Genomic DNA, 12,711 nt, shown 5'->3' on the forward strand with positions numbered 1-12,711 from the left:
TTTAAGGATTGCTTGAGGTATATTCACATACTTTTAAAAAAACACGTCTCGCAAGCAGGCAACAAAATGTTATGTAGCTTAGCAAGCTAGTGCTACATATTCTGTTGAATCAAGCTCTAAAGTTCTAATGTGTGTGATGTAATTTAATTACAATAAAGAAATTTATTTACACTACGTTAGCACCCATTATTTCTGTCCTGTAATGTTGGTTGGACTTGGCTGATTTAGAATATATGACCTGACCAGAGAATATTTTTAAAATACTCAGGATACAGTACACAAGTATATACAGTCAATGAACGAGTAATTTAAATACACATTGCTCCATCTTGTGATCAGATGGGTGATCAGTTATCGGTTTTGACGTTGTGCGAGGTCATGTGATTGGTGAACTAGACGTCACTAGCGTTTAAATTGGACTGGGGCAAACAGCGCTCAGTACGTCGAAGTGGTAGTCTCACGCACGAAATAGTTAAATAAGCAATAATTGATAAAAGTAGCGCGTGACATTTAGATCATTGTAACGGAGTAAAAGTACTGTTACTTCTTAACAGCGGAAGCGGTGGAAGTGTTTTTTTTCAACTCCTGTGACTTATCCAAAGCAGGTCCGACTCTGAGCGCACAGGTGGAATCTCAGGCCCATGCGCTCACATATTAGTCCGCCGCGGAGTAATATTCAGAAATTACTTGTGTGTGTGGATGGTGGATATGTGGTGACAGCGACTGCGAATCCGCCCCCCCCCCCCCCTCCCCCCAGGCCAGCCGAGAGACGTAGTCTCTCCAGCATGTCCTGGGTCGTCCCCAGGGTCTCTTCTGTTTTTATTCCCATGACAAATGTTGCAGCATTGATAATGTGTGTAAAAAGAAAAGCTGTAGGTGACTTGCGTGGAGAGGAGTTTACAGGCTTACCGAACTTTTATAAAGGTAGGTGCGGACTAGCTACCTTGTTCACCAGTACTCCAGATGAGTTGAAGACTCACACTTGTCATTTAAAATGAATAAATAGCAGGAAAGCATCAACACAGATACGTGTTGGCCAGTCCCCAGACACAACAGTGAACTGGTCCATCTGAGGTGCGGATATACGCGACCGTGCTGTAATAATAGCGTGTCCTAAGTAGTCACTCCTGCTGCAGCGGGCAGCCAATCATATTGCAGCAGGTCGCTTTTAACTCAAATGGAATTCAGAACAATGATTAATGATGATTTGCTCAGTTTAGGCACTGTGTGAAATATGGCCAGTATACTAGCATCTGATCTGAAAGTGGCTGCATTTTGAGTCATGTAGGTAGGAATAAGAGTAAAATGGGTTGTGTACCCAAACAGAGGAGGGTGTCATGATCCATGCCCTGCAGTTCCTCTTTTGGAGCTTGGGTGGAGTCTCTCCGTCTCTGTCTCTCTCTCTCAGCATCACCTGGGCCGCGCACCTGTCTTCAAGCAGCACTCATTACTGCCTGCATTTAACCCTGTCATGTCCAGCAAGCCATTGCCTGAATATTGACACTTAATTGTAGCTCACTGGCCAACTCTCAAACTACAAGGTTTCGTTGTTTACAAGTAACTATCCGACGACCCCCATCTGTACTCACCTGATTGTATTCTCTTCTGTCTCCAGTGTCCCCTGCGTGTCTTCCCCCCGCCTCGCTGTCTGCTCCAGCCACGCCGACCAAGCTACCCCACCTGCTCACGTTCCTTGCTTGCTCCTTGTCCCGACGGGCCACCATCTCCAGCCTTACCCTGAGCCAACCCGCAATAAACCATTTTAAATCTACTCCCTCTGCCTCAGTCTGCACTTGGGTCCAATCCAATTCACACATGATTTCGAATCGTGACAGAATACTCAGGCCAACATGGACCCAGCGACACCGGACGCGTTGAGGGAAGCGCTCGCCCACCAGTGGGTCACAGAGGCAGACAAGACAAAGCCCTCTGCGAAATCATGGACTCATTAAATACCCACACACAACAAGTATCTCTCCTGTCCTCCCAGATGCACTCCGGCAAACCTCCTGTGAGTATTCCTCCCGAACCCGCAGCCTCAGACAGCCCCTCCGCCCGTACAAAGAGCCTCACGTCCCTCCTCCCGAACCTTACTCTGGGGACCTTGGTTCATGTAGTCAATTTTTACTAAACTGCACACTAGTACCCCTCCTTGAGCCGTCACCTTATCGTGGTGGAGAGGTTTGTGTGTCCCAATGATCCTAGGAGCCAAGTTGTCTGGGGCTTTATGCCCCAGGCAGGGTCACCTGTGGCAAACAGGTCCTAGGTGAGGGACCAGACAAAGCACGGCTCAAAGAGCCCTTACGATGACAAAAAAAAAAAGGACTCAGGTTTCCCTTGACCGGACGCGGGTCCCTGGGGACTACTTCTGGAGCCAGACCTGGAGGTGGGGCTCAAAGGCGAGCGCCTGGTGGCCGGGCTTTCACCCATGGGGCCCGGCCGGGCACAGCCCGAAAGGGTAACGTGCGTCCCCCTTCCCATGGGCTCACCACCTGTGGGAGGGGCCATAGGGGTCAGGTGCAGTGCGAGCTGGGGGGTGGCCGAAGGCGGGGACATTGGCGATCCGATCCCCGGCTAGAGAAGCTGGCTCTAGGGACGTGCAATGTCAACTCTCTGGCAGGGAAGGAGCCCGAGCTGGTGTGTGAGGTTGAGAAGTTCCGACTAGATATAGTCTGAATCGCCTCCACGCACAGCTTGGGCTCTGATACCAGTCCTCTCGAGAGGGGTTGGACTCTCTTCCACTCTGGAGTTGCCCACGGTGAGAGGCGCCAAGCCAGGGAGGAATAGGTATACCCACACCTGCTCGGCGCCTTCTCACCGTGGGCAACTCCAGAGTGGCCGGGGAGCAATAAGTATACCCATACCTGCTCGGCGCCTATACGTTGGGGTTCACCCCGGTGGACGAGAGGGTAGCCTCCCTCCGCCTTCGGGTGGGGGGGACGGATCCTGACTGTTGTTTGTGCCTATGCACCAAACAGCAGTTCAGAGTACCCACCCTTTTTGGAGTCCTTGGAGGGGGTGCTGGAGAGCGCTCCCGCTGGGGACTCAATCGTTCTGCTGGGGGACTTCAATGCTCACGTGGGCAATGACAGTGAGACGTGGAAGGGCGTGATTAGGAGGAATGGCCCCCCCGATCAGAACCCGAGCGGTGTTCTGTTATTGGACTTTTGTGCTCGTCACGGATTGTCCATAACAAACACCATGTTCAAGCGTAAGGGTGTCCACACGTGCACTTGGCACCGGGACACCCTAGTCGCAGTTCGATGATCAACTTTGTGGTCATGTCATCGGACTTGCGGCCGCATGTCTTGGACACTCGGGTGAAGAGAGGGGCGGAGCTGTCAACTGATCACCACCTGGTGGTGAGTTGGCTCCAATGGTGGGGGAAGATGCCGGTCCAATGTGGCAGGGCCAAACGTATTGTTAGGGTTTCAAGGAGAAGGAATTTCAACTCCCCCCTCCGACAGAACTTTGCTCATGTTCCGGGGGAGGCGGGGGACATCGAGTCCGAGTGGACCATGTTCCGCGCCTCCATTGCTGAGGCGGCCCGACCGGAGCTGTGGCCGTAAATTGGTCGGTGCCTGTCATGGTGGCAATCCCCGAACCCGTTGTTGGACACCAACGGTGAGGGATGCAGTCAAGCTGAAGGAGTCCTATCTGGACTTTTTGGCCTGTGGGACTCCTGAGGCAGCTGATGGGTACCGGCTGGCCAAGCAGAATGCAGCTTTGGTGGTCGCTGAAGCAAAAACTCGGGCATGGGAGGAGTTTGGTGAAGCCATGGAAAAAGACTTCCGCAGGGCTTCGAGGAAATTCTGGTCCACCATCCGGCGTCTCAGGAGGGGGAAGCAGTGCACCATCAACACTGTGTATAGTGGGGATGGGTGCTGCTGACCTAGACTCGGGACGTTGTGAGCCGGTGGGGAGAATACTTCGAAGACCTCCTCAATTCCACCGACACGCCTTCCCATGAGGGAGCAGAGTCTGGGTTTTCTGAGGCAGGCTTTACTATCTCTGGGGTTGAGGTCACCGAGGTGGTTAAAAAGCTCCTCGGTGGAAAGGCCCCGGGGGTGGATGAGATTCGCCCAGAGTTCCTCAAGGCTCTGGATGTTGTAGGGCTGTCCTGGTTAACAAGCCTCTGCAACATCGCATGGACATCGGGGACAGTGCCTCTGGATTAGCAGACTGGGGTGATGGCCCCCCTTTTTAAGAAGGGGGACCGGAGGGTGTGTTCCAACTACAGGGGGATCACACTCCTCAGCCTCCCTAGTAAGGTCTATTCAGGGGTGCTGGAAAGGAGGGTCCATCGGGAAGTTCAATCTCAGATTCAGGAGGAGCAGTGTGGTTTTCGTCCTGGCCGTGGAACAGTGGACCAGCTCTACACCCTTGGCAGGCTCATAAAGGGTCCATGGGAGTTCGCCCAACCAGTCTACATGTGTTTTGTGGACTTGGAAAAGGCGTTCGACCGTGTCTCTCGGGGGGTCTAACTTTTCAAGGCGCAGCCGAGGCGTAGAGGGTGTCCGGTTTGGTGGCCTCAGTATTGTAGCTCTGCTTTTTGCAGATGATGTGGTTCTGTTGGCTTCATCAAGCCGTGACCTCCAACTCTCACTGGAGCAGTTTACAGCTGAGTGTGACGCAGCTGGGATGAGAATCAGCACCTCCAAATCTGAGACCAGTCAGAAAAGGGTGGTGTGCCCTCTACAGGTCGGGGATGAGATCCTGTCCCAAGTGGAGGAGTTCAAGTGTCTTGGGGTATTGTTCAAGAGTGAGAAGAAGAAGAAGAATCACCTTTTATTCATGCATGCACATGAAATTTGTTCTCTGCATTTAACCCATCACAGTGAACACATACACATGTTAGTGGAACACACTGGAGCAGGGGGCAGCTGAAGCGCCTGGGGAGGATTTCGGGGTATTAGTGTCTTGCTCAAGGACACCACAGCCGTGAGTCCGGGGGATGTTGGTGGATGGTCCAGTCCCCGCAACCCAACCTCGGATAAGCGGTAGAAAATGGATGGATGGATGAATGGATGCACACTAGTATTCGACCAACAACCGCTGAGCTATCCTACAGACAGATCCAAAGTCATACATACAACAACTTTCTGCTTGGAAGAGCTGCCGGATTGCGCTTGGCAATAATTCCGCCCCGGTACTTTCATCACTAGAGTCCTTTATGGCCGAACTCAAGAAAGTTTTTGATCACCCCGTTAAAGGTAGGGAAGCCACTCGGTGCCTCCTAGCTCTTACCCAAGGTTCGAGTTACGTGGCATCTTGCTCGACTGATTTTCAGATACTTGCGAGTGAATGCGGGTGGGATGACGCAGCGTCAAGGGGAATTTGTTTCAAGAGGTTATCAGAACAACTCAAGGACGAGCTCGCGACCAGAGACGAACCCACCTCCCTCGAGAACTTAATATCATGAGCCATCAAACTCGACAACCGCCTCCGAGAGAGAGCTCCTGAGCGAGGAGGTCAGCCACGTAGTTTCGCTCCACCCACGAGGACTGTGCCTCCAACCACTGCACCGCACACTGAACCCCCTGCCGCCTCCTCTTGACCCCCCACTGGATTAGAGGAGCTTATCCAATTAGGCAAGACCTGGTTAGACCCCCAGGAACGATAGTGCCGCTTCATTCAGCAATTATGAATCCATTGTGGACAGCCCGGTCACTTCATTGCCTTCACTCTTAAACCAAAAGACTGAGCTCACCATGACCTGAGAGTGTCATGGTGAGCCAAACCAACACCTCCCCAAGTGCTCCCTCCCGTATGACTGTTCCCACATGTATTCTTGGTCCCGTTCGCAACACACCAGTCACAGCCCTCACTGACTCCGGCGTTGATGACAATTTTATCTATGAGGGCTTGGCACGTCAGCTCCACCTTCCCCTCGAGCCCCTCCCATTCCCTAAGAAGGTTTACGGCCCTGGACGGGCGACTCATCTCCCGTCACCCACCAAACTGCACCATTCAATCTGCTCATTTCTGGAAATCACTGTAAAACCCTCCAGTTACTTGTCGTCTGTTACCCGCAAACGCCACTAGCCCTCGACATCCCTTGGCAAGAAAAACACAACCCTGCCATAGATTGGACACACCTGTCTATCAATGGTTGGAGTCACTTTTGCCATTCCCACTGTCTTCTTTTGGCCGTTTCAACCTCCAGCACACCTCAGCCACCAGTTACTGCAACCGATCTCTCCCGGGTCCCAGAAGATAATCACAACCTATCCCCCGTTTCAGTAAGGACCTCGTCATCTCTCTTCCTCCCCACCGCCCCTATGACTGCGCCATTAACCTCTTGCCGGGAGCCCCTCTTCCCTCCAGCTGCCTCTTTAATCTTGCCCGTCCCGAAAAAGAGGCTATGGAAAAATTATATCCGCGACTCCCTGGCTTCGTGACTCATCCGGCCCTCTCCGTCCCCTGTGGGGGCTGGCTTCTTCTTTGTAGAAAAGAAAGATACCACTCTCCGCCCCTGCATTGACTTCTGAGGCCTCAATGACATCACTGTAAAAAACAAAGCTCCACCGCCCTTTATTGACCCCTCATTTGAACCACTCTGCGATGCCTAAATATTCACCAAATTGGATCTACACAATGCATATCACCTCATTCGCATTAGAGAGGGCGTGAATGGAAAACTGCTTTTAATACCCCCGTTGGACACTTCGAATACCAGGTCATGCCGTTTGAATGAACCAACGTTGTTATATATACACAACGCTGTTTTCCAAACTGTCAATGACGTCCTCTGTGATATGCTGAACCGGATCGTTTTCGTCTATTTACACGACATACTCATCTTCTCCCGCTCTCCCGAAGAACATTGCCAGCATGTTCGCCAAGTACTCCAACGCCTTCTTGAGAACAGTCTTTTCGTAAAACCAGAAAAGAGTGAAGTCCACCTCTCTTCTGTTCACTTCTTGGGATAAATCATCGCCAAAGGACAGTTACAACCAGACCCGGCGAAGATCCAAAGAGTCGTCAACTGGCCCATTCCCTCCACCTGCAAAGAACTTCGTTTCCTAGGTTTTGCCAACTTCTATCGTCAATTCATCAGTGACGACAGCAAGGTTGCCATACCTCTCACCAGTCTCACCTCCACCAGCTCCCCTTTCCATTGGACCTCTGCCGCATCGCAAGCATTCAAACGCCTCAAGGAACTGTTCACCAGTGCCCCCATCCTGCGACACCCTGACCCTTCCCTCCAGTTCGAGGTGAGGATGACGCCGCTGACACGGGGGCGGAAGCAGTCCTTTCCCAGTGGAACCCAGTTTCCCAAAAAATACATCCCTGTGCCTTTTACCTCATCAGAGCGGACTTATGATGCACGAAATTGTGAGCTGCTAGCCATCGTCTGGGCCATGGAGGAGTGCAGGCACTGGTTGGAGGGGACAGTTTCACCCTTTATTATTTGGACTGAGCACAAAAACCTGGCTTATCTCTGTTCCGCCAAACGGCTTAATCCCCGGCAAGCTTGTTGGGCCTTATTTCTCAGCCGTTTTAATTTCCGCTTCTCCTTCCGCCCTGGTTCCCACAATGGCAAGGCTGATGCCCTCTCCTGTATGTATGCACCCACCTCCAGCCCAACAGAACCAGAACCCATCCTTCCTTCCTCTTGCTTCGTTGGAGCAGCCACTTGGAAGATTGAACAGGTGGTTAAAGAGGTTCAGAAGACTCACCCGGTTCCCAAGACCGGACCTCCTATACAGCTATTCTTGACCGATTCCGCACACTCTGACATCCTTCAGAGGGCCCACAGCTCCAAGCTTACCTGTCATCTCGGAATCACCCACACCATCCATTACATCCAGCAACACCTTTGGTGGCCCAGCCTAGCTAAAGACACCCGAGAGTTCGTCTTAGCCTGCTCTGTGCCCGAGGTAAAACCTCTCATCAAGACCTAGCTGGTCTGCTGCGCCCTTTACCTATTCCAAGCTGCCCTTAGTCCTACATTTCCCTGGACTTCGACACCGGCTTACGCCCCTCTGAAAGTACCAACATCATCCTCACCATTATAGACTGTTTCTCCACGTGTTCATTATGTACCTCTTCCCAAATTGCCCTCTGCTTTTGAGACTGCTAACCTTCTTTTCTTCCACATGTTCAGACTTCATGGTATTCCTGTTGACATTGTATCGGAGCGAGGGGATACTCAGTGCTCCTCCCTGGAAGGAGTTCTGCAAGGCGGTGAGCGTAGCAGCCAGTTTGTCTTCCGGCTACCATCCCCAAACCAATGGCCAGACGGAGCGGACAAATCAAAACCTGGAATCTGCTCTTCGCTGCTCGCCATCCTGCCTCCAAGTGCACCTTTCTCCCATGGATGGAATATGCCCACAACTCCCTCACCAGCTCCGCCACTGGTATGACCCCCTTTATGGCATGTTACGGTTTCCAACCTCCTTTGTTTAAGGACCAGGAGCATACAGTGGCGGTTCCTGTGGTGAGGGAGCATCTTCGACGGGTCCAATCTGTGTGGAAGGACGTCAAGGCTGCTCTAACTCAACCCGGAGAAAAATAAGCGGCTGGCGGATCTTCATGATCCCCACTCCAGAATACAAGGCGGGTCAGATGGTTTGGCTCTCCTCCCGTGACCTCCCACTCCAAACAGAATCCTTTTCTCCTTCAGGACCTGGACATCTTGCTGTGATTGATGGAACCATGAATTCTGCTCTTTAAAAATAAATCCTAAAAGGAGAATGTTTGTGACTTCCAGCTGAAGCACACTGCAATAGGCTAATTATCCAAAACACACCAGCAAGAAGCAAAAATGTTTTGGAATGGCAAAGTCAAAGTTGAGACTTGAATCTTACTGAAAATGCAGTGGCATGACCTGAAAGGCAGTTCAAGCGTGAAAAACCTCTATTTTTTCTGAATTAAAAAAGTTCTGCAAAGAAGAGTGGGCCATAATATCTCCACAGAGATGTGAAAGACTCATTGCCAGTTATAGAAAACGTGTGATTTCAGTTGCTGCTGCGGAGGTTGGCCCAACCAGTTATTTGGTTTAGGGTGCCATTACTTTTTCCACAAAGGGCCAGGTAACATTAAAAATAGAAATTTTTACTTCATAAATCACAACTTAAAAACAGCATTTTAAGTTTACTTGGGTTATATTTGTCTGATATTACCATTTGTTCGATCTTAACCAAACTGGGAAAATATGCAAAAATATAAGAATTTGAGAAGTGGCCCAATACATTTTCACAGCGCTGTATATTACAAGACACACGAGGAATTTGTCTCCGGTAGTCGGAGCCTCTAGTATGACAACAAACAGCCACTACGACAAAATATACATTTAGGACATAAAAAAGACAAGGATGGAGAGTCATTGAGCAATGAAAGTGTACCACGAGTGTGGTGGATGCTGATATAATGGCATTGCACAAATGATGCGGTCTTCAAGCAATTTAAAGGGATGATGAAAGGGATCAGCTAAAATATACATCTGTCATGAAAAAAAATAAAACAATTTTTAAAAAATTAAAAATCGGCTTTATTTTGATATATAAATTACCATAGTCACCAAACAGAATTACATTGAATTAGTCTGTTTGTCACTTTTTCGCTTTCAAATCTGAAGCCCTAAACCACGACGTTGCCCCTCCCGATTTGACGCGTGAAGTCAAGCAGATGACAGGAAGTTGCTTTGTTTACTAGCTCATGCAGTAGTAGATCAGCAGAGTATGTAGTTGTATTCCAGACAAGATACAGAAACGTGTGGCTGCAGGATTTTCCAACGTGACTGGGGAGAGCGTTAGCCTGTTTAAATTCCCAAAGGACCCCCAACTGAAGGGGGAACAGACCAGAGAACGCAGGACAAGAGAGAGCCCACAGCTAACTATGTGCTATGCAGTGCACATTGCACTCAGGACTGTGTGTGTGTTTTCATAGCAAACAAAGACTCTCGCCTACAAGTGGCATTGGTTCACCGTTTGTACAGGAGCACCTAAAAGATAAAAATCATGATCACATCTTCACATATCAATCATTGAATTATATTCATTAACAACAAACACCAAAAAGTAATTGAATGTAGCCATCAGAACACTCGTCCACGCGACATTTGGTGTTTTGTAACCGACTGATATCTTCGTCATCAGACTTGTCACTGTTTTCAACAACTTCCACTGCACTTTCACTATTGTCATCAGTCTCGTATACCTCAAACCATTAGGGACATAACACATTATCATCATCATTGCTGTCAGTGCTACGTTCTGTTTCGGTTTCAACGGAAATATCGCTGACTTTGTCACTGAAGTCACTGACTGGCGTTCGCTCATGCTTGTTTACAAGCAAAGGCCATTGCTGCCTCTGGCGAAAGCATTCAACCGCTGACGTCACAACATGGCAGCCGCATTTTGAAATGGCTTTTTGAATGCCCAGACGGTGATTTAGTGATTATCACTCGACGAATGACTAGCCATACGTCTGATATTATGTGAATTTGTTTATTTAACCATATATTGCTGAGTTTTTTATGAAGCTCTCTCCTCTTCACTTTAAAGTGACTTCTAGTAGTACAAATGTCTTATTATGGTAATGTGCGCCGCCAATCTGAGATTCCTGACCTGCTCATGGCAGGTTGCCAGGTTACCATCGTTAGCGTTGCATATTTGCTGCTACTGCACTAAATAGCAGAAACGGCTACCCGTGAGTTTGTTTTAACTTCAACTAAGATAGAAAATGTCGATTAAAAGGGATAGTTACGCAGCCGCTTTTAAAAGTAATCACCGCTGCCGAAGACGTGGGAAACCGCGAAGCAGCGCTGCAGTTCAAAGTGGGTGAATCGAATGCGAGATTGTGGAGGAAAACAAAGGAGAAAATCTTCCAGGAAAAAGCACATGCAAGAGCTTTGGGATGTGGGAAAGTCGCGCAGTTCCCAGAGATGGAGGAAGAGAGCTGCTGCAGATTGTAGCCGAATGGAGGGCAAGTGGCTGCGCTATCAGCACTGTCGAACTTCGTCTCAAAGCTTTGAGAATAATGAGGAATAAAGGTAACCAAGACTTCAGGGCATCTGTGAACTGATGCTACTTATTTATGAGGAGGCACAACCTCTCTGGTTGGAGCATAACAACAATTGCACGTCTTCCAGCCAATTATGAGGATACATTGACGAAATACCAGCAGTTCATCATTCGGCTGAGAAAGCAGCGAGAATACGAAATTGGTTGCATAGCAAATGCCGAAAAACAGTGACGATAAAGACTACTGGGAACGAAAAAACCCACATTACTGTAATGCTGGGCACATAGGGAGATGGGACTAAGATGAAGCCATACATAATCTTTAAAATAAAAAAAACTCTTCCCAAGAACTGCAAGTGGCCAACGGGCGTCATAGTGAGATGCCACCTAAAAGGGTGGATGGATGAGGCGCTTACTATGGACTGGATTAGGTCAGTCTGGTTTAACTACAAGCGACTCTCTCGCAAAATGCTGGTGCTGGATGCCTTTCGGTGCCATCACATGCCAGCCATCAAACAAATCCTAAAAGAAAACCAAACTGAATTGGTGATCATTCCTGGTGGCATGATTGCACAGTTGCATGTAATGGACATATCGTGCAAATGCCCTTTTAAAAAAGCATGTAATGGACATATCGTGCAAATGCCCTTTTAAAAAGTACATGCGTAAAAAATGGAACGAGTGGATGACTTCGGGGACTCATGGATTCACTGCAGGTGGCAATGTAAGATCGGTAAGCATTATTACATCAAGCGTGGCACGCTTATTTCTGATACATCAGCACATGCACAAAGATTATTATTATTACCTGGGATTATTTTTATTATTATTATTAATAATTATTGTGACACCGACAAATCTTTGAAAAACTTACCAGACTAAAAATACAAACCTACCAGAGTAAAAATACAGATAATTCGTAATGTTTGGAGCATATGGATAGCAGCAAATCGATGGTCCGCATTTTACATAGGTAGAAGGGTTTTCCTGATTTTTTTTAGGTCAACTTTGGGGGTGCGTATTATACTTCAGGGCGCATTATACACGAGAAATTACGGTAAATCAGGACAGAGCACCTTTACTTTGAACCCACCACTTTTCAAGTGAGCAAAAGTATTGCAACGTGACTGATGGGTCGTTCTAGCTCAGGTGTTGCCTTTTAGATTGATTGCTTAAACATTAGATAGTGCTTGTTTTTGGCTTTGGGTTTCACTTGTGAAAACTTTATTTGCTGTTAAGCAAACAAAGACCAGAGAGCTGTCTATGGGAGAAAGCAAACTATTTTGAAGCTAAGAGAAGAGGGAAAATTGATCAGAGCTATTGCACAAACATTGGGGCGCCTGTGACTCAGTAGGTAGAGCAGGTCCCAGGTGACCGAAGGGTAGCTGGTTCGAACCGGCTCCGGCTCTCTGCATGTCCAAGTGTCCTTGGGCAAGACCCTAATTTGCTCCGAGTGGGCCTGGCAGCACCTTCCATGGCAGCAGTCCCCCACTGCTGTATGAATGTGTGTGTGTGTGTGTGTGTGTGTGTGTGAGAATGGGTGAAAGTGAGGCTTTGTAAAACGCTTTGGGCACTGTGATCGTGTAGATAAAGCACCATAGCCAATACAACAATTTGGAATGTCAAAAAGAAAGAAACTCCTGGTGTACTGAACAACAGACATCGAACAGGTCGGCCAAGGGTATCAACAGCAGTTGATGACAGAAACGTGAGAGCTGTGAAGAAACACCCAAGACAACGG

At 48.7% G+C, this 12,711-nt stretch overlaps 1 protein-coding gene across 2 annotated transcripts in view; it reads right to left on the minus strand.

Annotated features, from left to right (window-relative positions):
• rnf2 (ring finger protein 2) overlaps positions 1-12,711 on the minus strand; it is a 77,610-nt gene that overhangs the window by 57,988 nt on the left and 6,911 nt on the right. The gene's annotated exons all lie outside the window — the stretch shown is intronic.

The sequence above is a fragment of the Phyllopteryx taeniolatus genome, unplaced genomic scaffold (assembly GCF_024500385.1).
Source record: "Phyllopteryx taeniolatus isolate TA_2022b unplaced genomic scaffold, UOR_Ptae_1.2 contig_69, whole genome shotgun sequence".
Classification (NCBI taxonomy): Eukaryota; Metazoa; Chordata; class Actinopteri; order Syngnathiformes; family Syngnathidae; genus Phyllopteryx; species Phyllopteryx taeniolatus.